The sequence below is a fragment of the Strix aluco genome, chromosome 1 (genome assembly GCF_031877795.1).
Source record: "Strix aluco isolate bStrAlu1 chromosome 1, bStrAlu1.hap1, whole genome shotgun sequence".
Taxonomy (NCBI): Eukaryota; Metazoa; Chordata; class Aves; order Strigiformes; family Strigidae; genus Strix; species Strix aluco.
In genome coordinates, this window is record NC_133931.1 from 17,275,290 (window position 1) to 17,302,282 (window position 26,993).

A 26,993-nucleotide genomic window follows, 5' to 3' on the forward strand; every position below is an offset into this window, starting at 1 on the left:
ATCTTCATATCCCAAGATGAGAAAATTCATTTCCATGCCTGTAAGCAAAAATAGTGCCAAGTGCTAGAAGCACCCAAGGCGCAAAGACTCCAAGGCATGCTTACACAGATAAACAAAACCTGGGATGCATTACATTAACTGCATGAAAGTAGTCTGCTAAATAGGTGGACTGCAATACATTAGTAGCATTCTTGCCCAAATAATGTTGTTATATATTTTTAAATAACTGTATTAAATATCACACATAAAAAGCTAATTAAGGGAAGGGCATTCTGCCAAATACATTAGCATTGACATTCAGAAATTGTTTTGGAGTAAATACTGTGATTTCAGAACCTGCTTTCATTTTGGAAAGGACTACTAAACTGGAAACCTCCAGTTTTCATAAAACCCATTGAAGAAACTAAAATAACATTATTAAATAATTTCACTTGTTTAAAAACTTTAAAGTATGGTGCATAGTCACCTATGGCATTGAATATAAAGGTAACTATTTGAAATAGAAAAATATTTGGTAAAGCTGAACAATTAATCTTTGCCGAAACATTTTTATTGCCAACATGTTTTACCACATCACAGAAAATATAAAAGAATAAAAATCCATTCTATAGCTATGAACTTCCCATATGTGATAATAGGTTGTCACAAAAGACCTGCTGTATATTAGCTTTACTAATGTGTAATGACAGGAATCTCTTCAGACTAAAAAAAAAAATCTCATAATGTGTATCTTGTGGTAAATAAATTCACACCTTGATTCCCATTAAATAAAAGTTAAGATTTATTAATATTTTAATGCCGGCCTTAAAGCCTATTTAATTTTCATTATGAAAGTTGAACTCACAAAAATTTATCCATAAAAATTAAAAGTTATATACACGTTTATGAACCTGGATTTTTAAAGTTTCCAGTATTACCTTTCCTAGCATCAGATAATTTAGCAGCAGTGACCTTTAATATTTGACAGTGGTATCTTTTTTCCAAACAGTAGCAGGAAATGAAAAACAAGAGAAAATATTTAGCCTGTGCTTTGTGGAACTAACAAATTAAATATGAAGAAAAGAAAAATTATTATTATTCTATTCCTGTAGATGGGATACTGAGTCACAAAAATTTAATTAAGATCATAACATTGCATAAAAAGTGATGGAATAAGAACCGAAAGTAAACCTTAAAGAATTCTCTGATTCCCATATTACTAAATTCTTCCATTCATAAATATTTTTTCCTATGCTTAGTGCTCAACCTTTCTAATCCTTGCTTCTAGTCATAGCACTTTATTCTTACCTTTCTTAACTTCTTTTCATATTTGGTGTCCTTTGCGTCCACTTTTGTAATTGCTGACAGTTCTATAATTACACACACATAGAGAAGTATGTACTTGGCATGTAATAAGTATACATATAGTATGTAGCATATGAGTAACTACTTACATTTCCTAGCATTTGATGACTAGAATAACTGTGAAAATATATAGTATTTTGGTGCCAGCCATCACTAATATTTTAGGCAAAAAATTTTTTTTCCTTTTGATTTTTAGTCTTAATTTAGATCTCAAATATATGTAAGAAATATGAATTTTTCTTAAAAATACTTGAAATCTTTACAATCTATCCATGTAAAGTCAAATCTGCAATGATTTCAGTGGAACTACTCAATATGATTAAGAACAGAAGAAACTGAGGTCCATAGTGAAACCCCTTTTCATACAATCCTTGTTTATTATGTTCTAGCACTTGCTGTGTATAGGTAAATTAGTACGACAACTTAGTTTATATTATTTCAATTTATCTAAGTTTGCAAGTTAAAGAACCTATAGTATCAGAACAATTTCTAAAAATTTTTTTGCATGTCCAAATAGTTTTGGTTTTCAATTTTAAAAATATACTAGAGAAAATAATATGTAGCACAGTCTAGCTGCACACAATTTTCATATACTGACTTTCAACAAACATTGAAATTAAGTTCATAATGCTTTGTCTTCAAAGGAAAATCAGAAAAAAAAATCACTAATTTGTTTGCTGGTATGAACTACTGAAATTCAAACTCATTATAAGAATCAAGTTGAAATTACACAGGCATCTTCCTCAGAATCTTTCTTTTAAATTAAGGCAAGAGTGCAGTACAGATAGATAATGATGCTTGCAAGTGTGCAGCAACAGCTTCCTTCTCTGTTACTTAATTGCTTATTATCTCTGAAGTGTTCTTTCCCTCTTGTCCCTTGTTACATGACATGAGAGTCTGTCCTCTGCACTTGCTTAGACCTCAAAAGTAGAATCTACACATGGAAACTTATGTCTGGAGACCTTTGATGTTACAATGTCAGATTATTGCTTGGCTGACCAATGCAGCTCCTAATTACCAAAACAATTTTTTTCCGGAGCTGCATACAAAGTCATTCAATAACATTTGTTTTTCATAGCGGATGTAACAGAGAAGGAATAAGATGAGGGCCCTCCTTGGTAGAAGGTTCCAAGGAACAGATCTGTTCTCAACCATTGCGTATTACACAGTGGGGGTTGTTGTAGTTTTAAAGCCCTAAGAATTTACTAAATCCTGATCAGGAAAGATACTGTGTTAAGAGCAGGGGGACACTAAAAATAATCCTGGCATTTTGGACCCTGCTAACTTTTTCACGATTGATGAAGATTTGTGTCATCTCCATATTTCTGTGAACCAGAAGTCTGTAATATTTTAACTTTCAGAACACTTACAGATTAGCCAATTATGAATGGCTAATTACAAATTATTTGGCTAGTACATGAACATGTGGATGACAGAAGCTATTGATGTCATCTCAGAGAGTGTGCCTGTGAGCTGTGAAAAATATTACTGATGCTACTGCTTAGTTTATGCTGTCTGAGGGATATGTGAGAACACTTCACCGAGAATTAATACGGCACTGCAGTTTCGCAATGCATCTGAAAGCCAGCAGATGGAGTGTTTCAGTTACGATGATGAATACAGTCATTCCAAATTGCATCAGAACAGCTGATACCTAACCCTTGCATCACAGCAGTTACACTTTGCCTTTTAGCAACCAAATGCTTAAAAGCTTTGGGATGCAAAGCAGTTGTGATGCAAACCATCTTACATTTACAAATGTTATTTCTATGAATTATAATAATAACAACAACAATAATAACAATATTAACAACAACAATAACAACAATAACAATAATAATAAAGTTAATATATGCAATATAATAATAAATGTAGCTATTGTTATTATTATTATTATTGTTAACTGTGAATGCAGTTCTGTATCAAGTGTATTTTCTACACTTTCACAAGATTTAAGCTGGTTTATGTAAATGTGATGCAGACAATCTTGTCATTTGCAAAACCGTTTCTTTTCAATTCTTCCACATCCTTTCTGGAATGGACTATCTTGTTTGTTTTTCATATGAGTTTTTTCAATTTACATCATATTCAGTGTGCTCTATTCATAGCCTCTTGTGCTCTTGATTATTTTAGGATAGATCTTCCATGTGTCATCCAACAGAAATTATGATTTATTTAATTTCTAGAGACTAAAACGTGCTTTACCTTAAATATAGAAATACAGTAAAATTGAACACATATAGAAATTTATGATTTACTTAATTTCTAGAGACTAAAATGTACTTTACCTTAAATACAGAAATATAGTAAAACAGTACAATGGGCAAAATTTAATCTTTGTCCTTCTATTTGTCCCACCTGTAATTTAAAAGAATAATTTGTACGTAAAAAAAAAAATCACACTATGGATCCCTCCAGTAACTAGTCTTAGACACTCAGACATCCCCAGCAGCTGGCCCTGGAGGCCCCAGCAACCCCTTGTCCCCCCCTCCCCTCTCTACCAAGCAATCTCCTAGTGCACAGGAGCTGGCTGGCACCTCCTGACTCCTCCAGTAACCAACCTACAGACCCTCTAGTCTGTCCCAGATCCAGCTTCCACACCTGGATCCCGAGATCTTACCCTACTCACCAGTTAGTCCTAGTTGATACTCTCTGCCCACCACACACTGATGTATGTCCCCACACATTACACATGAACTCTGGTCTGTTCAGTCATTGTCACCAAGGAAACATGGATGTCTCACACCTGGTCCCACCCCAGTTGCTGCAGTCAGACCCCAAACACACACATGCATGGGGTATAGAGACCCTCTCACCTAGGAAAGAGTTAGAGATGGAGTTTAATGAGTAGACAGAACTGACTGCACTGACCAGGCACAGGGCGTGGCCAGACCAGCACACTGACCAGCAAACTGCTGACAGGTGACTGGTCCCCTTTACCTTCTTACCTCTCCAGTTTTACACATTTGTTCCTCCCCAAGCAACCATAATCCCCACTTTCACACCTTTGATTGTCTCCTAAACATCCAATAACAAATCTTACACAACCCCAGAATGATTTCCTATGGGGATGTAGTGCAGAGACTCAAGTCTCTGACTGGGCTACTGGGGTTTCTGCAAGGCAGTTATCATATAAGCTAACACTCTGCTTAGAAAATCAGCTCAGAGGTAAGCAAATCTGGCCACAAAACACCTGTTGGTTTTGGTTTTTTTTTTTTTTTTTTTTAAGAAGATGCAAAATGTTGAAATAATATTTTGTTCTTAATTGGAACATTGTGAACTTTTCACAGTTTAAAGCAAGAAAGTCTAGAAGGACTGATAAATAATCAATGAGATCATATCAGCAATAACTCAGAATTATTTCCTTATTAAGAGTGGGGCATAGTTTAAAGGCAAATTCAGTTCTTTCTGGAGGTGTTCAAAATAAGGATAGTGTTGGATGGAAACAGAAATAATCAAAATTATAGGACTAACATTTTAATTTCTCATTTCTGCTAGATTTTTCAGTAAAATTTAGAATAACAGCAAAATTTCTAAATGTCCCATAAAGTGCTTTATAAAGTTCAAAATGACTAAACAATGGCAGAGAAGCTACGTGGGAAACCAACAGAGCCACATGAGACAGCTGTGTGTTTCCAAAGCAGACATTTGAATTAATGTATTATTGCTAAAGTAGAAAGAAATGTGGAATGGTATTTTTAAAGAAACTTAATATTAGTGGAAATCTTCTTTATGTGTATAGTATGATCGTTAAAAAGGAGACTTGCCCAGACTGAAATTACTCTTGAAAACTTGTGTAAGTTACAGTTTTAGAACTATTGAAGAGCAAGAAATGTTTCTTAGAACTGACAGAAATTGTTCAAGATTTTGTATAACATGTAAATTATTTTTAAATTTTGAAAATGCAGGATTATTTCCATTAGCTATTTAATATATTTATTCCATGAACAATTAACATGCAAATCTAGGTTATTTCCCTAATTCCTTTGGCTCATAATTAATGCAGCACTATCATCATAATCAAAAGCATTTTTAGGATGAGATCACTGAATTCTAAATATTCAAAGATGACCCTGCCATTTTGTTTTAGAAACATCTTCATCACTGTAATGTTTTAAATAATTTGTCTGTTCAGGGAAAAAACCAAGTCTATCAGCATCAAGGAATTGATACTTGAATTAAAAGACCTTTTATATTATTTAGATGAGACTGCTAATGTCAAACTAAATGGTGTGGAATGCAGAATCACAGAATCACTGAATCATCTAGGTTGGAAAAGACCTTGAAGATCATCTAGTCCAACCATTAACCTAACACTGACAGTTCCCAACTACACCATATCCCTAGGCGCTATGTCAACCCGACTCTTAAAAACCTCCAGGGATGGGGACTCCACCACCTCTCTGGGTGGCCCATTCCAACGCCTAACAACCAGTTCTGTAAAGAAATGCTTCCTAATATCCAGTCTAAACCTTCCCTGGCACAACTCGAGGCCTTTAGCTCTTGTCCTATCGCTTGTTACTTGGTTAAAGAGACTCATCCCCAGCTCTCTGCAACCTCCTTTCAGGTAGCTGTAGAGGGCGATGAGGACTCCCCTCAGCCTCCTCTTCTCCAGACTAAACAACCCCAGTTCCCTCAGCCGCTCCTCATACGACATGTGCTCCAGACCCTTCACCAGCTTCGTTGCCCTTCTTTGGACACGCTCGAGTAATTCAATGTCCTTTTTGTAGTGAGGGGCCCAAAACTGAACACGGGAATCGAGGGGCGGCCTCACCAGTGCCGAGTACAGGGGTAAGATCCCTTCCCTGTCCCTGCTGGCCACGCTATTTCTGATACAGGCCAGGATGCCATTGGCCTTCTTGGCCACCTGGGCACACTGCTGGCTCATGTTCAGCCGGCTGTCAATCAACACCCCCAGGTCCCTCTCTGACTGGCAGCTCTCCAGCCACTCCTCCCCAAACCCCAATGTGGAGAAAGCTTGGCTTTAATAAAACTCAGTTTTCTGTTCATTGTAGCTCTTACAAAATCAAACTTTCTGTCGGGGAGATTTATTTCTCTAACTTGCAGATCATAAACATATAAAAATAAAGTTCTAATGCTACTCTGTCTTGATATGTGCCTGAATTTTTATGAAGAATAAACAAAAATAAATACTATAGGAAAGTAATCCTTCAGAAATACAAAGGCTGCCTTCTACCTTAAAATTGAAAGTAAGCTTGAAAATTTATCCTAAAGGAGTGGTTTTTTTGTTTGGGGGTGGTGGTGTGGTGGTGTTGTGTGTGTTTTTTCGTTTGAGAGGAAAATGTAGGTTTTTCCAAATAGAAACATAGGGGGTTTGTTGGTTTTTTGTTTTTTTTTTTTTTTTTTTTGCTTTTGTTTTTTAATCTGGGCCTGTTTAGACTTCTGAATTTATCAGAACAAATGCAAATGCTTAGTGGCATTAACCTCTCACCACCCCCCCAAAAAAACCTACTTTCCAAACAAATAAAAACTGTATCTATTTTTCCAAAGATATAAAGCCTATAAAGGGAAAAAATCCCTTCCAATCTTAAAGTTTATAATGATAGAAAGAATTATGTTAATGTATAAATTTTCTTATCTGAATAACAATAATTTTATTTAAAGGAATACTCTGTGAATAAATCTTGTATGCAATGCCAAGCAGAAATATTTTTGCAATAAAATTTCTAATGTCAGATATTTTTGTTTCTCTACTAAATAATTTTCTACTGACTTTGTTGTATTTACTGCATTCACAATTTTAATTCATAAAAAACCCTCTGCTGTTTCATCTCAATATAGATTTTAAAAATTAACAGTGACAACAAAATAATGTAAGCAACACATCAAGCTTAACACCACTGAGCTCTCTGAAAAGATTTTCACTTTAAGTTTTGAATTAAAATGCATCTCCTCTTGAGTAAAATAAATCAAAACACTAATAGCATAAGAAAAAATATGATGAATAGCAATGTTGATGTCTATTGTTTTTGTGTAGGAAGATCTGAACTGGATGTCTTTATCATGGTTCATTGGTGGAATTATTACTTGGAGAAAAAGCAAAACAAAAATATTCCTATTCTACAGGATCTTCAAGCCAATTGTTTTTTCTCTCTCTTTCAAAACGGAGAAGGAGTTGTAGAAAGCTAATACTGACAGCAGGTTCACAATCCAGTTCAAAGCTTTTCATACTGAAAAGGTAAAATCTTAGCCATTTTGGAAAATAGCATTTCTGAAAAATGCGTATTAGATCTGATCAAGATTTTATAGGAAGGGAAAATGTTGTTATAGCATAACATTTTATTTTCTCACATATGTTTATGAGAACCTGGATGCAGTCAGAGGTACACATTTTCCTATTATTTCAGCCAATACTAGAAGTTCTATCCCCTATTCTTTCTTTCCTTTCATGAGAGGCCATCCATGAGAACCTGTACTGTTTGTTTGGGAGTCATTATATGCAGTACTAAGGAAAAGAGAAGGCACCTGTGTACATATAGAGGAAAGTCACCTAGAAAAATGTAGACCAATGTATCTGGTTAACAAAAAAGAAAGCACAACCCCAAAAAATAACAGAATATTTACTAAGAAAAATTAAATCTGGAAGAAATAGATGCTGCAGATCTTAAAATGACAGTGACAGCCATCAAAGTGTGTCTGTAATCTGGTATGGTGATGTGGTATCACTGTAATATAGAGAAGAAATATAGGAGAAATATAGGAGAAAGTTATATAAACTGGTAGTTTATTCCATCATTTTTCTCTAAATTGTTTAACAAGAAAATATACAGAGCTTCAGAGACTTTGATGTAGTCACAATAGGTACGTTTCATTTATTACTTGGACTGTATGCTCATTATCATTGTGTATGAAAGGAAAGAATAAAACATGGAAAGATTATATCTAGAGCACTTTGTGATGGAGACAAATTCTGCCTGTTTAAATGCAGCTTCAGTTAGTAGTTCATCCAGAAGGTTTTTGTAAGATGACACAGGTTTAAGAAAGGAAGAGGTTTCTGAAGAAAGGGCTTTGGTATCTTTTTTAATCTGAGAAATGAGAGAACTAGAGAAATTATGTCAGGAGAGAAAATTCAGTTGCTGTAGTTTCATAATCACATAATGTAGTTCTAGATATTAAGATCTAGAACATGACTGCTTGTTTGCGCATGCAATGTAATTGTGGGAATTCTTTCAATTGAGATAGTTTATCTTGCATTTTTAGTAAATTCATGTGCTAAGTATTTTCTTGTGTGAACAACTTCTACAGAACACACTGGTTAAATTGAATGTGCTTTTGGAACTTTACAATGTATAATTCTCTTCTTTTAATATTCAAGAATTAGGCAAGAAAATCATTCCAGAGCATCTTATCTGAACTGTCTGACCTATCATTTAATCATGCCACAATTTCATATATCCCATTCTAACTTATCTCTTTTAAAGTGCCTCCTTTCATTCAGCCTCACATTGTCTCAGCAATTTTTTTTTTTTGGTTGTTCTTGTATTCTTTCCATTTATGAACACAGTTGAAAAGTTATCAGCTGTCTTATACCATTGTAACTTGCTTGGCTTCATTGGATTTATTCCAATGCATGCCAGAGGAGGATGTGATTTAGTACTTCAGGGGAAGAATTTTCAGGTATATTGATTCAAAACAACAGCATTACATGAATGTTTTGGGATCACCCATTTTTAAATTAATTTTTAATTTTTTAAAATTTTAGATCATTGCTTTAGTATAGTAGAGATTTTATTCAGATAAACAAAAAGATGTCGAGGTTGACTTCTGGGGTTTTTTCCATTAATTTTAAACCAGTTACTTTTCATTTAGAAGTGTGTTAAACCAAATCAAGTTATGTTCCTTTTTACCCATTGTTGTTTTCTCAGATGCTTTTTTATGGTCCTTGTGAACATCCTCCTGGCCTTTTCCATCTTTGAATCTCTCAAAAGACTTCATCACTGTAAAATTCTGATACCTCTTCCTTTTTTCTAAATTCATTAGCCAGTTAAAAAAAAAAAAAAAAAGAAGTTGCAGTACAGTGTTCTTTTTCTCCATTCTTAACACTCCACACATTTTATGGTCTAATAAAGGTAGGTAAACTTTCTAAAGTATTCTGAGTTCATAGGAAATTAGAACAATTAAATTCAATTTTTGCCTTTTTCATAGATGTCTATAAACTCTTCAGAAGGGATAGGCAATGAAGGAGAGGCAGTGGGGTAGCCCTGTATGTTCGGGAGTATTTTGGTTGTCTAGAGCTTAATGATGGTTGAGTGTTCATGGTTAAGAATCAGGGGAAGGCCAACAAGGCAGATATCATGGTGGAAGTCTGTTACAGACCACCCAACCAGGATGAAGAGGCAGAAATATTCTATAAGCAGAAATACAGAAATATTCTATAAGCAGCTGGGAGAAGTCTCACAATTACTAGCCCTCATTCTTGTGAGAGACTTCAACCTACCAGATGTCTGCTGGGAATAGAGTGCTGCAGAGAGGAAAGGCTGGACATTCTTCCAGAAGAAATCTTAAAGGTGCAGGAGCAGACTGTCCCCACACACTGAAAAACAAGTTGGGGGGAAAGACTGGTCTGACTGAATGTAGAGCTTTGGCTGGAACTCAGGAAAACAAAAGGAGTTTATGACCTTTGGAAGAAGGGACAGGCAACTCAGGAGAACTACAAGGATGTTGTGAGGTTATGCAGAGAGAAAATTAGAAGGGCCAAAGCCCAACTAGAACTTAATCTGGCTACTGCTTTAAGAGACAATAAAAAATATTTCTGTAAATACATCTTTTATTGGATGCAAGGGGAAACATAGTGACAAAGGCTGAGGACTCCCAGCGGAGTCGTATCTGCCCTTTTAACTGTATGAGCTTCAGTAAGGCCAAATGCCTGGTGCTGCACTTGGGCCACAACAACCCCCAGCAGCGCTACAGGCTTGGGGAGGAGTGGCTGGAGAGCTGCCAGTCAGAGAGGGACCTGGGGGTGTTGATTGACAGCTGGCTGAACATGAGCCAGCAGTGTGCCCAGGTGGCCAAGAAGGCCAATGGCATCCTGGCCTGTATCAGAAATAGCGTGGCCAGCAGGGACAGGGAAGGGATCTTACCCCTGTACTCGGCACTGGTGAGGCCACACCTCGATTACTGTGTTCAGTTTTGGGCCCCTCACTACAAAAAGGACATTGAATTTCTCGAGCGTGTCCAAAGAAGGGCAATGAAGCTGGTGAAGGGTCTGGAGCACATGTCGTACGAGGAGCGGCTGAGGGAACTGGGGTTGTTTAGTCTGGAGAAGAGGAGGCTGAGGGGAGACCTCATCGCCCTCTACAACTACCTGAAAGGAGGTTGCAGAGAGCTGGGGATGAGTCTCTTTAACCAAGTAACAAGCGATAGGACAAGAGGGAATGGCCTCAAGTTGCACCAGGGAAGGTTTAGACTGGATATTAGGAAGCATTTCTTTACAGAATGGGTTGTTAGGCGTTGGAATGGGCTGCCCAGGGAGGTGGTGGAGTCCCCATCCCTGGAGGTGTTTAAGAGTTGGGTTGACATAGCGCTGAGGGATATGGTGTAGTTGGAAACTGCCAATGCTAGGTTAAAGGTTGGACTAGATGATCTTCAAGGTCCTTTCCAACCGAGATGATTCTGTGATTCTGTGATTCTGTGAAAAGGCTGAGGTAATTAATGCCTTCTTTGCCTCAGTCTTTAATAGTAAGACCAGTTGTTCTACAGGTACCCAGACCTCTGAGCTGGAAGACAGAGACAGGGAGCAGAACGAAGCCCCAGTAATCCAAGGTGAAATGGTTAGTGACCTGCTACACCACTTAGACACACACAAATCTATGGGGCTGGATCGGATCCACCCAAGGGTACTGAGGGAGCTGGCAGAAGTGCTCACCAAGCCACTTTTCATCATTTATCAGCAGTCCTGGCTAACCGAGGGGGTCCCAGTTGATTAGAAGTTATCAAATGTGATGCCCATCTACAAGAAGGGCTAGAAGGAGGATCCAGGGAACTACAAGCTTGTCAGTCTGGCCTTGGTGACAGGGAAGGTTATGGAGCAGATCATCTTCAGTGCCATCACACAGCACATACAGGACAACTAGTTGATCAGGCCCAGTCAGCATGGGTTTATGAAACACAGGTTCTGCTTCACCAACCTGATCTTCTATGACAAGGTAATCCACTTAGTGGATGAGGGAAAGATTGTGGATGTTGTCTGCCTGGACTTTAGTAAAGCCTTTGACACTGTTTCCCACAGCATTCATCTGAAGAAACAGGCTGCTCATGGCTTGGACAGGTGTACTCATTGCTGGGTAAAAAACTGGCAGGATGGCCGGGCCCAAAGAGTGGTGGTGAATGGCGTTAAATCCAATTGACAGCTGGTCACAAGTGGTGTTCCCCAGGGCTCAGTATTGGGGTCAGTTCTGTATAACATCTTTATCAATGATATGGAAGAGGGGATCGAGTGCACCCTCAGTAAGTTTGCAGATGACACGAAGTTGGGCTGGAGTGTTGATCTGCTTGGGGGTAGGAAGGATCTACAGAGGAATCTGAACAGGCTGGACTGATGGGCCAAGGCCAATTGTAATGAGTTTCAACAAGGCTAAGGGCCAGGTCCTGCACTAGTGTCACAACAAACCCATGCAATGCTACAGGCTTGGGGAACAGTGGCTGGAAAGCTGCCTGGCAGAAAAGGACCTGAGGGTGTTGGTCAACAGTCAGCTGAATATGAGCTGGCAGTGTGCCCAGGTGGCCAAGAAGGCCAATAGCATCCTGACTTGTATCAGAAATATTCCAGCCAGGAGGATTAGGGAAGTGAGGCTGCACCTCAAGTACTGTGTTCAGTTTTAGGCCCCTTACTACAAGAAAGACATTGGGGTGCTGGAGCTTGTCCAAAGAAGGGCAATGAAGCTGGTGAAGGGTCTAGAGAACAAGTCTTATGAGAAATGGCTGAGGGAACTGTGGTTGTTTAGCCTGGAGAAAAGGAGGCTGAGGGGAGACTTTATTGCTCTCTACAACTAGTTGAGAGGAGGTTGTAGCGAGGTGGGTGTCAGTCTCTTCTCCCAAGTACCAACTTATAAGATGAGAGGAAATCACCTCAAGTTGTACCGGGGGAGGTCTAGATTGGAAATTAGGAAAAATTTCTTAATGGAAAGGGTTGTCAAGATTTGGAACAAGCTGCACAGGGAAGTGATTGAGTCACCATCCCTGGAGGTATTTAAAAGACATGTATATGTGGCACTTAAGGACATGGTTTAGTGGTGGACTTGGCAGTGCTTGGTTAATGGTTAGACTTGATGATCTCACAGGTCTTTTCCAACCTAAACAATTCTATGATTCTATGATTCTAGATGCTGCCATTATAAGCATGATTAATAACGTACTTCTACTCAAACACCCCATGTTGGGCGCCAAAAAGAACTGTCATGGTTTGAACTCAGCCAGCAGCCAAACACCACACAGCTGGTCACTCCTAACTACCATCTCTACCAACACATTATCTTTCATCCTGATTAGTTTCTGAGTTTATGGTTTTTAAAAGGCCTTTGTGAAGGACTTTGTCGAAAGCCTTTTAGGCATTCAGGTAAGTCATACCTACAGTTTCTCCTCTGTAACACTATTTTGATGACTTTGTAGTCTTCAGACACATTTCTGTTTGTTTGTTTTTCTTATAGTTCAGGTTGTTTTAACTTGCTCCATTGACACTGTCTGTATTGTTGTCTTCTTAATGCCACGACTTTCACAATCTCAGTTTTCCAAAAACTGAAGAATGAATAAGCTTTTTAGTTACCAGTTTTCCTTAGTAGCCTTTCTCAAATGATAATGCTACCTAATTGCATCTTAACTGTCGATTTCATTTGAAAATTAAAATTAACAAAGAATTTTATACCATCTGCCTGCAAAACAAATAAGCTGAATAATATATGACTAATTTTGTTTGCTTTCTGTTTCTGAAAGTGGAGGGGTAGGATGAGGGGCATGGAAGTTACCCAATGAGCTGTTCTGAACAGAGGGCTTCCAAATCTAATGTAAACATTCTAATTAAAGTCCTTACATCCAGACTCTGAAAAAAATGCAACACGCTGTCCCCTCCTTGTCCCATCTCATTCTAAATACATTTTAATTACAATAATGAAACAAATACTTCACAGTGCATTTTGTACTCTAATAAAGAAGAAAAAAAATACTAGTGGCAGAAGAAGAAAGCACATTTTATTCAGAAGTGTTCTGCTGATTTTGCAGGTAGAAATTTCCTGTGCTTTATCTTGGAGAATTTTTTTTTTTTTTTTTTAAATTAGTTATTTACAGATGTTTGAAGGGCAATGATACCATTGTCTTTATAGATACCATTGTGTAGAGCTGTAATGGCTTTCCTTCTCTTTTTTTTCCCTAAGTCTAGATCTTTAGGTTCATGATTATCTTAGCTCAAAGTCAATGTAGCTATGTCATTCTGTAATCATTTAGGTCTGATCCTCATGAATTAAGGATAAGGTGTAAGAATTCCTTTCTCTAACTTTTTATATAAATGTTTTGCCATAACGAATACCAAGAAACATTAAGTTACAGAAAATTAAAGAGAAAAGTGGCCAGATATGTCACAATTTGTGAACCCAGTAACAGCTCAGTGTAGATCTGTAAGTGTTCTTTCATCTTTCTTGAGCTCATTAGCTGTAATAATCTTCCTGATTCTGGGTCACTCATTGAAGTGTAAAACGCAAAGGGATATGATTATATTTACCTGTTAAGACTTTTCTTTTTTTTTTGATATCTAGGGACTGATGAGAAGGGTAACTGTAACTAATGATTCTGCATTATTCCTTAGGCATTTTGCAAATCATGTAACTCAGTCAGATGGAATATTCCAGCATGTTTCTCTACCATATCTCAATGTCATCTTCCCCTGTAGCAGGTAATGCAAACCACAGAAAGGTTACTAGCTGAAGTGGGCAATAAATTCCCATAACATGAAGTTTAAAAGACAGATCAAGACATTTTTTCTCCAATTATATGTTTTAAAAGCAATTGCTGTTGATATTCAATTAACATTTTCTTTTACCTTATTTCTAAAACTACTTACCACCACTTTTCTTCATTTTACACAGCAATCTGAAGAAAGATTAAAGAAATAGTATTTAAACAGTGTCAAAAAATGCGGAAAAAAACTTGAAGTGCAAAAAAGCAGTATATAATTTATTGCATAAGAAAAGAATGTATGCAGAAGCTAGAAGGAAGTACTGAATATTTTTGAATATTTTTATTAAACCAGAAACTTTAATGGCTTGTAAATTGCAAGAAACAAGATGTTTTGATTTACTCCTACTTACAGGAAAAAAAAAAAATCATAATTTCATAGGGACATGAACAGACCTTTAAATAGATTATTTCAATTATTCTCGCTGTTTATTACTCCACATGGGGTCATTAACCCTATGAACATTGAGGATTACAGATTTACATAAGGAAAATATTAGTCAAATCTACAGACAAAACAGAAAGAATGTCTCATGTTGAGAATGTGCTTAATTGTTTTGCTGAATAAGACATTCTAGGAAGACATTACCCAGAATTAATGATTGGTCTACTTTGGCAAAACATTGTAAAAAAGAAAAAATATAGATTTTTATAAACTGTTGATAAAGGAATAAAGTACAAAGAAAAGAAGAAAGTTAAATCTTCCAAATTTCTCCATTCGAAATGTAATTTTGAAATATATCTCAATGTTATTAAATTATGCGTCTGGTTAGATGGATAGGGTTGGGGATTTTTTTGTTGTTTTATAATTTCTGCTGGGCTATCACAGGGGTTTTTTTGTGAGGAAGGGAACAATTTTCGTGAAGTTGTTTTGTGAACAGAATCCTAAAGTGCAAAAAGGAAATAAGATCTAGAGAAAGTTTCCCACATATTCTAAATGAAATCTAAAAATATATTGATAATTCATGTAAATGAACAGTCAGATTCTTATCGGGAGCTACCTTATTCTCAGCATTTCTGAATATTAGAACACATTCTTGGGTATCTAATCTCTTACCTCGAAGTATAGCTAATGGATGGGTTTCATCCGGTGTTTAACACATAAAGTTCTCTGTGACTTAAAAAAAATAAATCACAATTAAAATGAATTCTTATTTCCTCTTTAAGTTCTTATAAGCATTTTTCAGACAACTATAAATGCAGTGTACATTAGCATGATTATTTTAAAAGATAACCTCTTTGAGTGGTCCCCATGATTTGTTTTGTTTTTGAAGTACTGAGAAGTCCCCTCTGAATTTTATTATTACACATATGCTGAACTTTCAGACAGCTTTAATGAACTTTTAAGCTTTGAAAGCAGTCACAGAATCCAGGCATAGAGATATTCAGCTTCTTTAAATGAAGATCTGCTATCTTTAAGCTTTCTGGTGAGTTCTAAGAGTTACTCTGTTAATCAACCCAAATCATGATAACAATGTTTAGCCTTCATACACCACTTCATATTACATATTCAAAGAACCTTTCCAATATTAACAATTGCACCATCTTAGTAGCACACAATTATAGCCTAACAATCTGGATTTTTGAATGCACTGAGAAGCAGTTATATTCCCTCTCCACAACATAAATCATATGCAGTTTGCTGCAGTAATTCAACAAAGTCAACACATCCTTTACATCCAAGAAGTAAGTGCTATTTTTAAAAAGTTGTTAGGTTCACTGTGCATTGATTTCAGCTTATTACACTGCATTAATAACTTAGTCACATCACTCAAATTACAACAAAATAATTAAGAAAAACAGAAAAATATAATTACTTTTTGTTTGAAAATTCTGTAATTTCCATTCAGACTGGGTAAATTATTCATACTGGGTGTGGATTCCATTTTCGTTTCAGTGCACTGATAGCATAATCACATAGTCCTAATTATAGAGATAGTAAATAAGAGAGAAAAGAATATACCACTCTTCACTTCTGTAGAAACATCTATTGGCACACTAAGCACTAATTAAAATTCATTATTGCATCACATTTTGCACAGATACAGAAGTTTTGTAACAAAAAGAAGAGAAGATATTTTGTGTGGGAAGGAGGAAGACAGAGGGTTACTGTTAAGATGTTTTTCAGTGACTACTATTCTTGGTCTCTAGCCCTTGTTCAAATGCTTACAGTTGTTCCCTTAACGCTGTTGCTGCTGCTCACTGGTGTAATGTGAGCTGGGGCACTCTAAAAAGAAACCCACTGCAGAGCATTCATTTGCACCAGCTGCAGAGCTGATACAATTTTCATCGTGTTTCTCTTGAAGAGCTGGTTAAGCAGGATTGCTATTACACACTCTTCTCTCCCTCTTCACTGCCATCTCTCCATCAACTCCACCCTGTGCACACAAAGGCCTGATTTTAGGATATGAGACTCTGTCCTGGGATTCCCTGCATCTCCCTCTCCTACTGAGGGAGGGAGCAGGTGAGCAGCTTACTTACCTGCTGCACCTCTTGAGAGGAACCTGTTACAGGGAGAGGGAGATTTAAAAACAGCTTGATGATCCTGCCAATACCAACAAGATGTGATGGCTTCAGTTAGTACCGATAGAAAATGCTGACAGATTTCTCCTTGCAGTGCTGTCCATCTTGCATTCTGCTGTGCATACTACAGTGATGGCAGCAATGACAGCAACTCTGGGTTGTGATACTCAAACAGGAAATGGAGACCAGATGTTAAGTGAGTACGCACTGCTCGGATACCTGGCCCTCATCTCCTCCAGGAAAGGCAGAGGAAAAGAAATCACTGTGAACCTTAGAGGTGTAATTACAATTAAATACTGAGGATTCTAAGCAATTGCTCACTTCTGCTTGATTTTTTCTTGTCTTTCTTGGGAAGAAAAAAGATGTTAATATAATCATTGGAAAGGACTAAACTGCAAATGTATCTTAGGCAGACCTCCTTCACTTGACATTAGACACCTGCAGAGCAAGTGTCTAAGTTGATCTAGATATTTAAATCTGTGTTATAGCCAATGGAGACTATATGGAGTCAGTTTATTGATTGCAGTCTGATATGCATGACTAAGCACCGCTGAACTATTGTCCAGCACTCCACTGATAATAACAGGAGCCTTGCTGTTAGGTTTTGTAAACACCCACATTTAATCAAATTCTGCTCTTTGTATCTCATTTGTGAGCAGATGAAAGAAGAATAAATGTCAGTACTGGAACATAAACTCATAAAACTGGACTTCAAGCAGCCATATAATGCTTGAATATCTACCATTGACAATCATTAGTTTCCAAGAGGTTTAAATTGTTCTCCCTTAATTTTTAAAGAATTGTGTCAGAAATTGTCACATAGTGCCAGATCCTTCATGAGAAGTTCTCCTGACCTCGCTGCATTCACTTGAGCCTTATATATGCTCTGGCTCTTTGATTTTTGAAGTGGTGGCATTCTTTCACTATGATCTAGAAAATTAAAAATAGAAAACCCACCTCAGTGTGCCATATTGCACAACTGTGTGTTTGTCTATGTGTCTACTTATGGAAAGATGTTTTTTTCTTTATTCTGTAGTGATCTTCGCTGTATTTTCTCTTTTTAACTTCTGTTCTGCTTGCCCATTTCAGAAAAGCTGTATTTGCTAATACATTCACTAAAGGGGTTGAGATCCTTCTGATGTAATTCAAATCTGTCTCCTATTTAACTGAAAAAGTTTGTCACTGTTTGGAGTAGATCAAAGACTATAGTTAGTTTTTCCAACTGCTGCTTCCTTTAATTCTGAACATACTTATAATTTTGCTGCCCTCAGGTAGTTTAGGCTGTTGTAGAGTGGATGAAGTGCATTTGGTACAATCGTCCAAACCTCATAGTAATGGCATCACAGGGTAGCTATTGGCATCAGGTTTTTATAGATGTTTCACTGAGAAAGCTGATGTTTCACTGAGAATAGTAATGTTTCAGAAGCGTGCAACTTTAGATAATTTTTTTTCTTCCCAAGTTTATAATAGAGTTTCAAAGGTCTGAATTTCCATGTGGTCTAAAGCAAGAAGTTTTTTGTTTGTTTTTTAAAAATTACATCTCTTCTGAAGGTAATACCTGTGAGTGAATGAGAAGACTTTCTATGTTGTTTACATTTGAAGCAATCTAAGCTGCCATAGAAGGTGGTCTGTTACTTTTTGAAAGAAGAAAACAGAATATAGGAAGACTGTCTGTGGTAGCATACAGTAAATACTGAGCCATTGCTGTGTTCAATTTCTATTGGCAGAAACTTAAAACAGAGCCTTAATTTTGTCCTGATTTTCCAAGCACTGAGTCTTCAAAGTATTTTCTAATCTTATTGAAGTCACTTCAAACCAGCATCATATTTATTTGATAATGTTTATTTCCTATCTGGATGCTTACTGGAACTTTTTTCATCATTCTGGGTTTTCTTCCCCTGTCTCCCCCCTCCCTTTTTGAGTTTGACTAAATCTATGATGTTTTAGAACGATTATGGAAACTATTTTTTCTTTCTCTAAAGCAGTATACTAATTTCAACAGGTTAGATTTGCAATAATCTGTTCTCTATCACTTATCTGAAACTGCTACAAGATTTCAAACTACCAGCTGTAATATACTGTAACTGTGTTTTTCTTTTCTTTATATTTTCTTCACTAGATTAAGTCTCTGTGTAAATCTCATTAGAGAGGTCCAGATCCTAGATTTTAATGAACCAGCTATATAAAGACAGAGGTTTACTGTGTATGCCAATGGGCTTTAAATTGAAGGAATTCAAGTCAGCATTATATTGACTGTTCTGCTGTTATATTACAATTAGTGTGAAAACAGTAATTAAGGTTTTTGGACATTTGAACTTTAATTTAAAATGTAGTACTAAATGTATTTTAATTTCTTCAGAAGTTAGTTTTGTTTTAACCTTTTTATTAAAGAGGATATTTGCTTATCTTCCACTAGTGCCAAGAGGAAATACTCTTGAAACATCTTATTGTGTGACTGTTTCCTTTATTTAAGAATTCTGATATTTATTAATTTCACAGTATTGTTCATTAATTATTGTTCTGTGGACAACTTAATTTACTCTTTATTTTTTTTCCAAATGTAACTTTTTCAAGCCCTGTTATCTACTTATATCCTAGAGACCCAAAGATCTGTACTTTGCAGCAAAATCTTTTCTCTATCAATATTTAAAATGCAATAAGAAATAAATACAACAGTTGTGAAGCTTTAGAATATATTGCATGGATTCAACTAAATGATAAACTATTTCAGAAGTTTTAGTTTGACCTGCTACTGCAGTGGTTGTATCTTCCTACTGTCTTTCATGCAGTTCACATGGAAAGGGCTGACTACTTACCAGCACATTTTAATGAAAAGAGAATTTTGCTCCAAGGCATGTTATTTCAAAATCAATAAGGAAGTCTATGCAAATTAAGACTTGTTATTTCTAAAAGAACAGAAATGCTTCAAAATCATACTGGTAGTTCATAGTATTCTGGGCGTGGTCTTCCTTGTCATTTTGACTAGTTAAGTGATGGTTCTAAGCTAACATTAAAAATATCCCGATTTAATTATGAAATTAACAGTTTCTCAGATCACACATTAAAATTAAGACAACAAATGAAGCACAATACAAAACATTTGGACATGTGGTTAGCTTTGCAGAAAAGGAAACAGTGAAAAGGAAATGTAAAATAAATATAATTCTTTCAGCAACTGATCTTTACAGTGGAATCTCTGTTCATATCTTTTCCACAGAATAAATTCCTCATGTAAACCAAACATGAAATCTACTTTTTTTTTATGCTTTTGCTACAACGATATCTTTAGGGCTGCTGGGAAGAATCCTGTATCAATTTCTGGTTGTGTGCTGGTTACTTTCCATTCTTCAAGAGGAAGAATTTCAGGAAGAGTAGGTAGAAGAAAAAAAGAGCACAGGGTCAGAGTACTAATGAAGGCACTTCTCACAATTAGTTCTCCTAAAATGAGGAAGTCATAGCTCAAAATGTATATTCTTAAACACAGGAAAGAGAACGGTGGCCAAATGCCACTGAGACTACAAATTCTATTATTTGAAATCCAAATTCTCTTTAAAAACCCCAAACACCTTTAATATCTATCTACAATCTCCCTAAACATAAGAAATCTGATTCCCCTGCAAGTCTGACAGTGCTAGCATGTGTGAGGGGTTTTAAATATGGCAGGCTTTCAATCCCAGAGGGGTTTTTTAATTTGTTCTGTGATGAGATTCCAAATGTCCTCTCTTGTTTTTATGTCTAGTTCAATTGCCCAGATGTTTGTCATATCTGAGAGATTACCCTTCTCTGGCTGCATGAGCAAGGAGGCAGTTATTTTGGAACAGATGATCCCTTGTCTACAAGGCATTTGAGATATTACATGAGGAATAGGAGAGAAGTATTGAAATATCCTTAGATGGAAAGTTAATTACATTCTGGGGGTAAAGTCTTGAGTGTATTTCAGCTGACTTTGTTGAAACCAGACTTTCATCTGTGGTGGTGGTAGCAATGCTTTTAAAATAGGAGCAGAAGGCTATTCCCTGTTGAGGAGTTATGTACAAACCAAAGTAATTAAGTGCCAAAGGGTAAGGGAAAAAACCTGTCTTTTCCTGTGAAACGATAATCTTCTGCTGAATGATTTACAGGATGTAGATATGTTACATCTTTTTCAAAGTTCTTCAAAGACTGGTGACACTGTTGAAGTTAAAGCCTTTTTGCTTTCAGGTATAGGAAATTACAATTTTCTGTTATAGAACAAGAAATACACACAATGGCAATAAATATTTATTTCAATATATGTAACAAAAAATTATGGATGCTTTTGTTAAGTGAGATCCAGTTGTTTATTTTGCCACCTTGCCATTTAAAACCTTCTGCTCTTCAGGATGGGTTCCATGTGAACATGAGCAGTCCTGCTGTTTTTTAGATCTTATGTTTCTTAAAAGAAGAAACATACTCAATGTTGACATGAGCGGGCAGAATCTTTTGTCCCTCTTCCAGTTTTCCCAGCTGAGACAAGTGGAAGACAACACTAAAATATATCCGATCTTCTTTCAGAAGAGGTGACAGAAACAGAAATAAGAAATTAATCTTTGGAGGAAGAAACAGTACTTCCATAAAGCTCTTCAAATGCAGTGATAATTACTTGACAGTGATAGCTTCTTTTTGGCTGGTATTCTGTACCAATTTCACTGAGCTTGTTATAGGGTTTCCAGCCAACCCTACCAAATGATTGGAAAAGTCATTTTGGCACCTTGTATAGCTTATGCAAGGGCAAGACAATCTATCTTACGCAACTATTTGCAAAGAACTATTTTTTCTCATAACCTTAAAATGATACAAATCATAGATAAAGCTTGTCTTAAAACAAGCTTCTTTTGAATACTTTATGATGTCTACATATTGACACAATTTCCAGTAAGCTGTGCAGAGAATAAGCATTCAAATACCTTGTCTGTGAAAGCAAATGCTTTTAAGAACAAAATGAAATGAAATGGTAAATTAATTAAGAAATCCTAAATTTCTTGGAACTCATAAGAGACGATTTTCACAGAGGTGCTACAATGGTGTTCTTACATTGTGCACTTCACAAACACAAGATTTTTGTGCTTTTTACAAGGCTTTATTAGGCATGTCTGGAATTTCTCTAGACTAAAGAAACCACTCTAAAATCAAGGAAATAAGCATTATATGTAAAAAAAAGAAGGGTTGACAAAAATAGAAAGGAAAAAACCAATCCACAGAGATAGACATAACTACAACAGAAGTAGTTAATATTAGCTTGGGAACTTAGAAGAAAATCACATAATTTATCTGTGGTGGTTTTGTTTGGTTGTTGGTTTGTTTTTGGTTTTTTTTAATAGGCAAAATATTAAATGTAGACTTTGCTCAGCTGGTAGAAATCTCATTGTAAAAGCTGCTATTGGAGCTGAGATGGAAGTGGGAAGGATTCTTTGAAATACAGAGTATTGGGTTAACCAGGCATAGAGGTCTATATGAATACAAGAAAGACAGTTCTGAAACAACAGCAGCTCTAATGCCTTGTAGCTGGTACTACACAGGTGCAGCGTACTTCTGTTCTGCTGTGCTGTGGTGCAGGACTGCTGCTGGTGTGTGCACCTTCCATGCCTAGCACAGTAGGAAAATGAGATTCAGAAAGAACCAGTGGGATTATAATGTTGTGTTAGGAATGGACACCAGTGAGTGTCCTTAGTGTAAAAGTCGCTGTCACACCTGTTATGAAAGCACAATAGAGAAAGAAAGAAGTATGCAAGCTGCTGGACATTTGAGGGAGGCAGAGAAAAAGGTGAAGAGTAGGAAGGAACTAAATCCAGTACATTGAAGGAGACCATTATCTTGCATGCTTGTACTGATGTGAAAAAAGTCAATAAAACGTTGTGTTGGAAGTCAAGGTTAGAGAAAAGAGGCTTGTTTTATGCAGAGAAGAGGCTTATGGGGAAATGGAAAAGCATAAATGGAAGAGAACTAAGACACAATGAGAAGACATAAAAAGGTAAATTCCAAACATAGTCCAAAGTAAAATACAGTCACTATATCTGATGAGAGCTTCCTCTTCTCCATTTTGTAAATGGGCTCGAAGATAGTGATGTAAGGCATGTCATAACAATTAAAATGATAGAGAAGCTGAGATGGTTTAGAAAGAAAGATTGTGTATATATTTTCCAAACATGGGAAGGACTGATAGGAGGGAGAAAAGGCTTCATGAATTAGGGAAGGTTTCACATCACTGAAATCTCTCACTGTAGCATTCCAATAGGTTCTCTGAAGTACTAAGAAACACATGTGAGAGTATAGTATGAAACTACAAAAGCAAGAGGTTTCACAAACCTGACTATAAGGAAGAATAAGGAAACAAGAAGGATGAACACACAGGTACCATAAAACCAAAGGTAACAATAATGTAGGTCAACAGAAAGAGAATCCAGCACAACAGAAGAGAATTAGGAGAACAATCCTTCCTGATTTATGGTCATCATGAAAATTAACTGCTCCTTGCTGCTGAAGGCAGTCAGGTGATCAAAGATCACAAATAGAAAAAGGTGCTGCAGAAACATGTAAAGAGCAGGAGAGACAGTCAGTAAAGTTGATGGATTCTGAATGGAAGAGGACCACCATCTAGGGGGAAAAGAACAATTTTGCAAATAGGTAGATTGCACAAAAGAAGGGAGATGAACATGAATAACATGGCTAAGGAATACTTTAAGATACAATAGACTGTGCTTTAAGATGGGTGCAAGAGAAAGAGATGAAAGATCAGGATATCAGAAAAGATACATAAGAAAAAAGCATCATGTGAACAACTCATCTTTTATTTTCTCAGTTTGCTCTTAAAGTAAATGACAGCAAGTATTAGATACCTCATTAAAAGGAAATATATAAGCAACTTAGAAATGTGTCAGTATGTTAATCAAAGTAGACACATAACTATGGCGATGACTACTATTAAAGAATACATTAAACAAAGCAGATTAAACAAAAGGTGTGGAGTACTTGGAAGGTGAGAGGTATGTTTATTAAACAGTGTAATTGAATGGTCAGGAGGAAAAGAAAAAGCAAAAGGCAATCTTGTAGTGTACTGAGTGAGTATATTTATGGGACATCCAAGGGCAAGGGGTATCGATGTGGCATAAGTATTACTTGCTTTGTTAGAAGGCAACAAAAGTTGAACATATAGATTAAGTAAGAACTGATGTTATTGTTTCTTACAGTAATCCTACAGCAAATCAAAGTATTACTGAAATCAGGAAGAGTGGCAGTGTTTTCTGACTTCAAGAAATATTTGTCCATGTAAAATTGATGAGAATTAAACATCTGAATCTTACAATCTGGTAGAAAACAATACAATGGAAACTTGAATCATACTGTTAAGAGAATATCATCAGTAGTATTGTTCATCTTCAAACTTCAACAAATATTTTTCTCTTCTAGTCTAATGTCAAGTTTTTCAGAAGTCTTTATCTCATGCTTTGAATCAAATCTTCTCTTTAATGAAAAACAGTTTGCAAGTAAATTCTGTTTTGAATGCTAATTCTGAAATCTAGATGAAAAAGATCACAGTATGTGTTACCAGTTATTTCAGCATGAATTTTGCCTTGTGAAAATAAATGTCATGTTTTCAACATTTGATCAGATCAGTCAGTTAATGCATATTGTCTATTCTGTATGTGACCAAGTTGGTCTGCCAAGGTGAAGAGCATTACAGAATGGATTAACATATGAAAGTAGAGATTAAAGTGCATGTTGTATTCTGTTGGCATGATTTTTTATTTTACAGACTAAAAGAGTAGGCCTATCAAAATCAAACTTAATTGGTTTTTTTTTTCCATTCATGGAATTAAAAATGTATCTCCTGAAATGTGCATAGCTGTGTTACATTCTGCCAGTTATTGTTAAAAACCCAATTTATATCATCTTGCAGCATATGAGTAATTCTCTTTTGTTACAGTTTGCATATGGAGTTAAAGGACTAAGTGGAACTTTTATATGTCATGGAAGTTTACATTTCATATACATGTATGGATAGGAACAATTATTGGTACCAATATGAAGCATTACATTCCTTAATAAGTAGTGTATTATCTCACAAGGCACTTTCTCATTGTTTTGGTTGTGTTGGTTTTTTTGGAAAAATATAATTTTATTTTGGTCACAGAATATTTGAGTTGAAACTCACCTATTATTTGAGTTTTTCTTTATAGCTTGCATTGAATTAACAATAGTACATATGAAAGTGATAGCTAATACATATGTAATTTATGCTATTTAATTTTCAAGTCTCTCTCTCTTTTTTCTGTAATTCAACTGAAGTAGGTCTCAGCAAGAGATTTCTAGGAAAAATGAAACTGATAAATATATTCACTCAGCTATTTTAAAAGTCTTATTCCAGTGACTATATTTGGTGAGAGGTCCTAGATTTCTAGGATGAAGATCTTATGATGAGTAAATAGTTTAGTTTTGTAAAGTGACTTGTGCACAAACTGTATTCCAAAAGATTTTTAAGGTGCTAAATAAAAGAGATGAGCTTAAATAATAAATAATAAAACATAATGGAGATTTAAAAATAGTTTAAGTATATGAGGGAGATGTATAAAGACATAAATAAAACAGACTCCTAGCAATGAAGGTTGATAACAAACGAAAGTGCGTAGGCACTGATATGAAAATGAATTCTCTAAGCTAATTTGCTATACATGTCAGATGAGGCAAATAAAGCCCTAATTACTTTCCAAGAGGATCTTCCATTCCCTTTCTGTCCTATATATCTATGATATACTGATATTTGTAGTAAAAGAGTAATCACACTTCATAAGAGTGACCATTCTCACCATTGGAGATAAATATGAAAAAAACAAGATAAAAATATTGGATGTGTCCCTCTTCTGTTGTCAAGAAAAGTTACAGTGTAGCAATACAAAGTGTAAAATCTTAAGAGATTTCTGCTTAGTACTTCAGAGAAAGGGGTCTCTGCACATTTAAATGCTCAACACAAAGACAAGCTTGTGAATATGCCATAAAGAAGATGATTTAATGAGCTCAAATATATACATGTGTGTATAATTAAGAGACAGCATCTGGTTGGTTTGTTTGTAGTTTGTTATGAAATTTATATCACGTTTTTCTGAAAGCGCATGCTGAGCAACTGAGTGCTTTGGGCTTTCTCTTAGTTGATGAAATCTCCCTGCTAGAAGATGGGGCTTGCTTCAGGCACACTTGGGGAAGAGAAACTTCAGGGGTGCAAAAGACGAAGGAGGAAAACTGATCTAATATTTAAGGGATAAGAGAGCAGAAAGCCTAGAGAGGGGATGTAGACCTACAGTCAGACTGCAAAGCTGGTGGAAAGAAAAAATATCCTAAGGACCCAGAGGAGTTAAGAACTGCGGTAACTGAGCATTAGAACTGAGAGAAAGAATATAGAAAAGGACCTGCCCTGCCAGGACAGAGTGACCTGGGAGAGATATTTTTATTATTATTCTTGTTTTCTTTTTTTTTTTTCTCAGAGAATGGATTTTCTATATAAAAAGAAAAATGCTTATAGTCCAAGAAAATTTGGCTTTTGCATGTAGGGGCTATTTCTGACATTTGGGGATATTCATGTTCAGAAGGGTCTGTTGGCAGATCCACTTTTCAGCTTTGACCCATTGTACTGATTTTAGCTGAGATAGAGTTTATTTTCTTCATAGTGGATCCTACGGTGGTGTGTTTTAGATTTGCAACCAAAATGGTGTTGATAATACAAGGATGTTTTAGTTATTGCTGAACAATGCTTACACAGAGTCAAGGCCTGTTTCTCGTGCAGCCTCTCTGAGCAAATAGGCTGGGGATGGGCAAGAAGTTGAGAGGGGACACAGCTGGGACAGCTGGCCCCAACTGACCAAAGGGATATTCCATACCATATGACATCATCCTCAGTGATAAAAGCCAAGAGAAAGAAGGAGGAAGGGGAGGGATATTCAGGGTTATGGTGTTTGTCTTCCCACGTAACTGTTAGGTGTGATGGAGCTCTGCTTTCCTGGAAGTGGCTAAACACCTGCCTGCCAAAGTAGCCAATGAATTCCTTATTTTGCTTTGCTTATGTGCACAGCTTTTGCTGTACCTATTAAACTGTCTTTATGTCAACCCACAAATTTTCTCACTTTTAATCTTTGCGATTCTCCCCCCCATCCCAC

The 26,993-nt window shown here is 36.2% G+C and overlaps 1 protein-coding gene across 2 annotated transcripts in view; it reads left to right on the top strand.

The window, feature by feature from the left end:
* CSMD3 (CUB and Sushi multiple domains 3) overlaps window positions 1-26,993 on the top strand; it is a 756,099-nt gene that overhangs the window by 57,064 nt on the left and 672,042 nt on the right. The window lies entirely within an intron of this gene.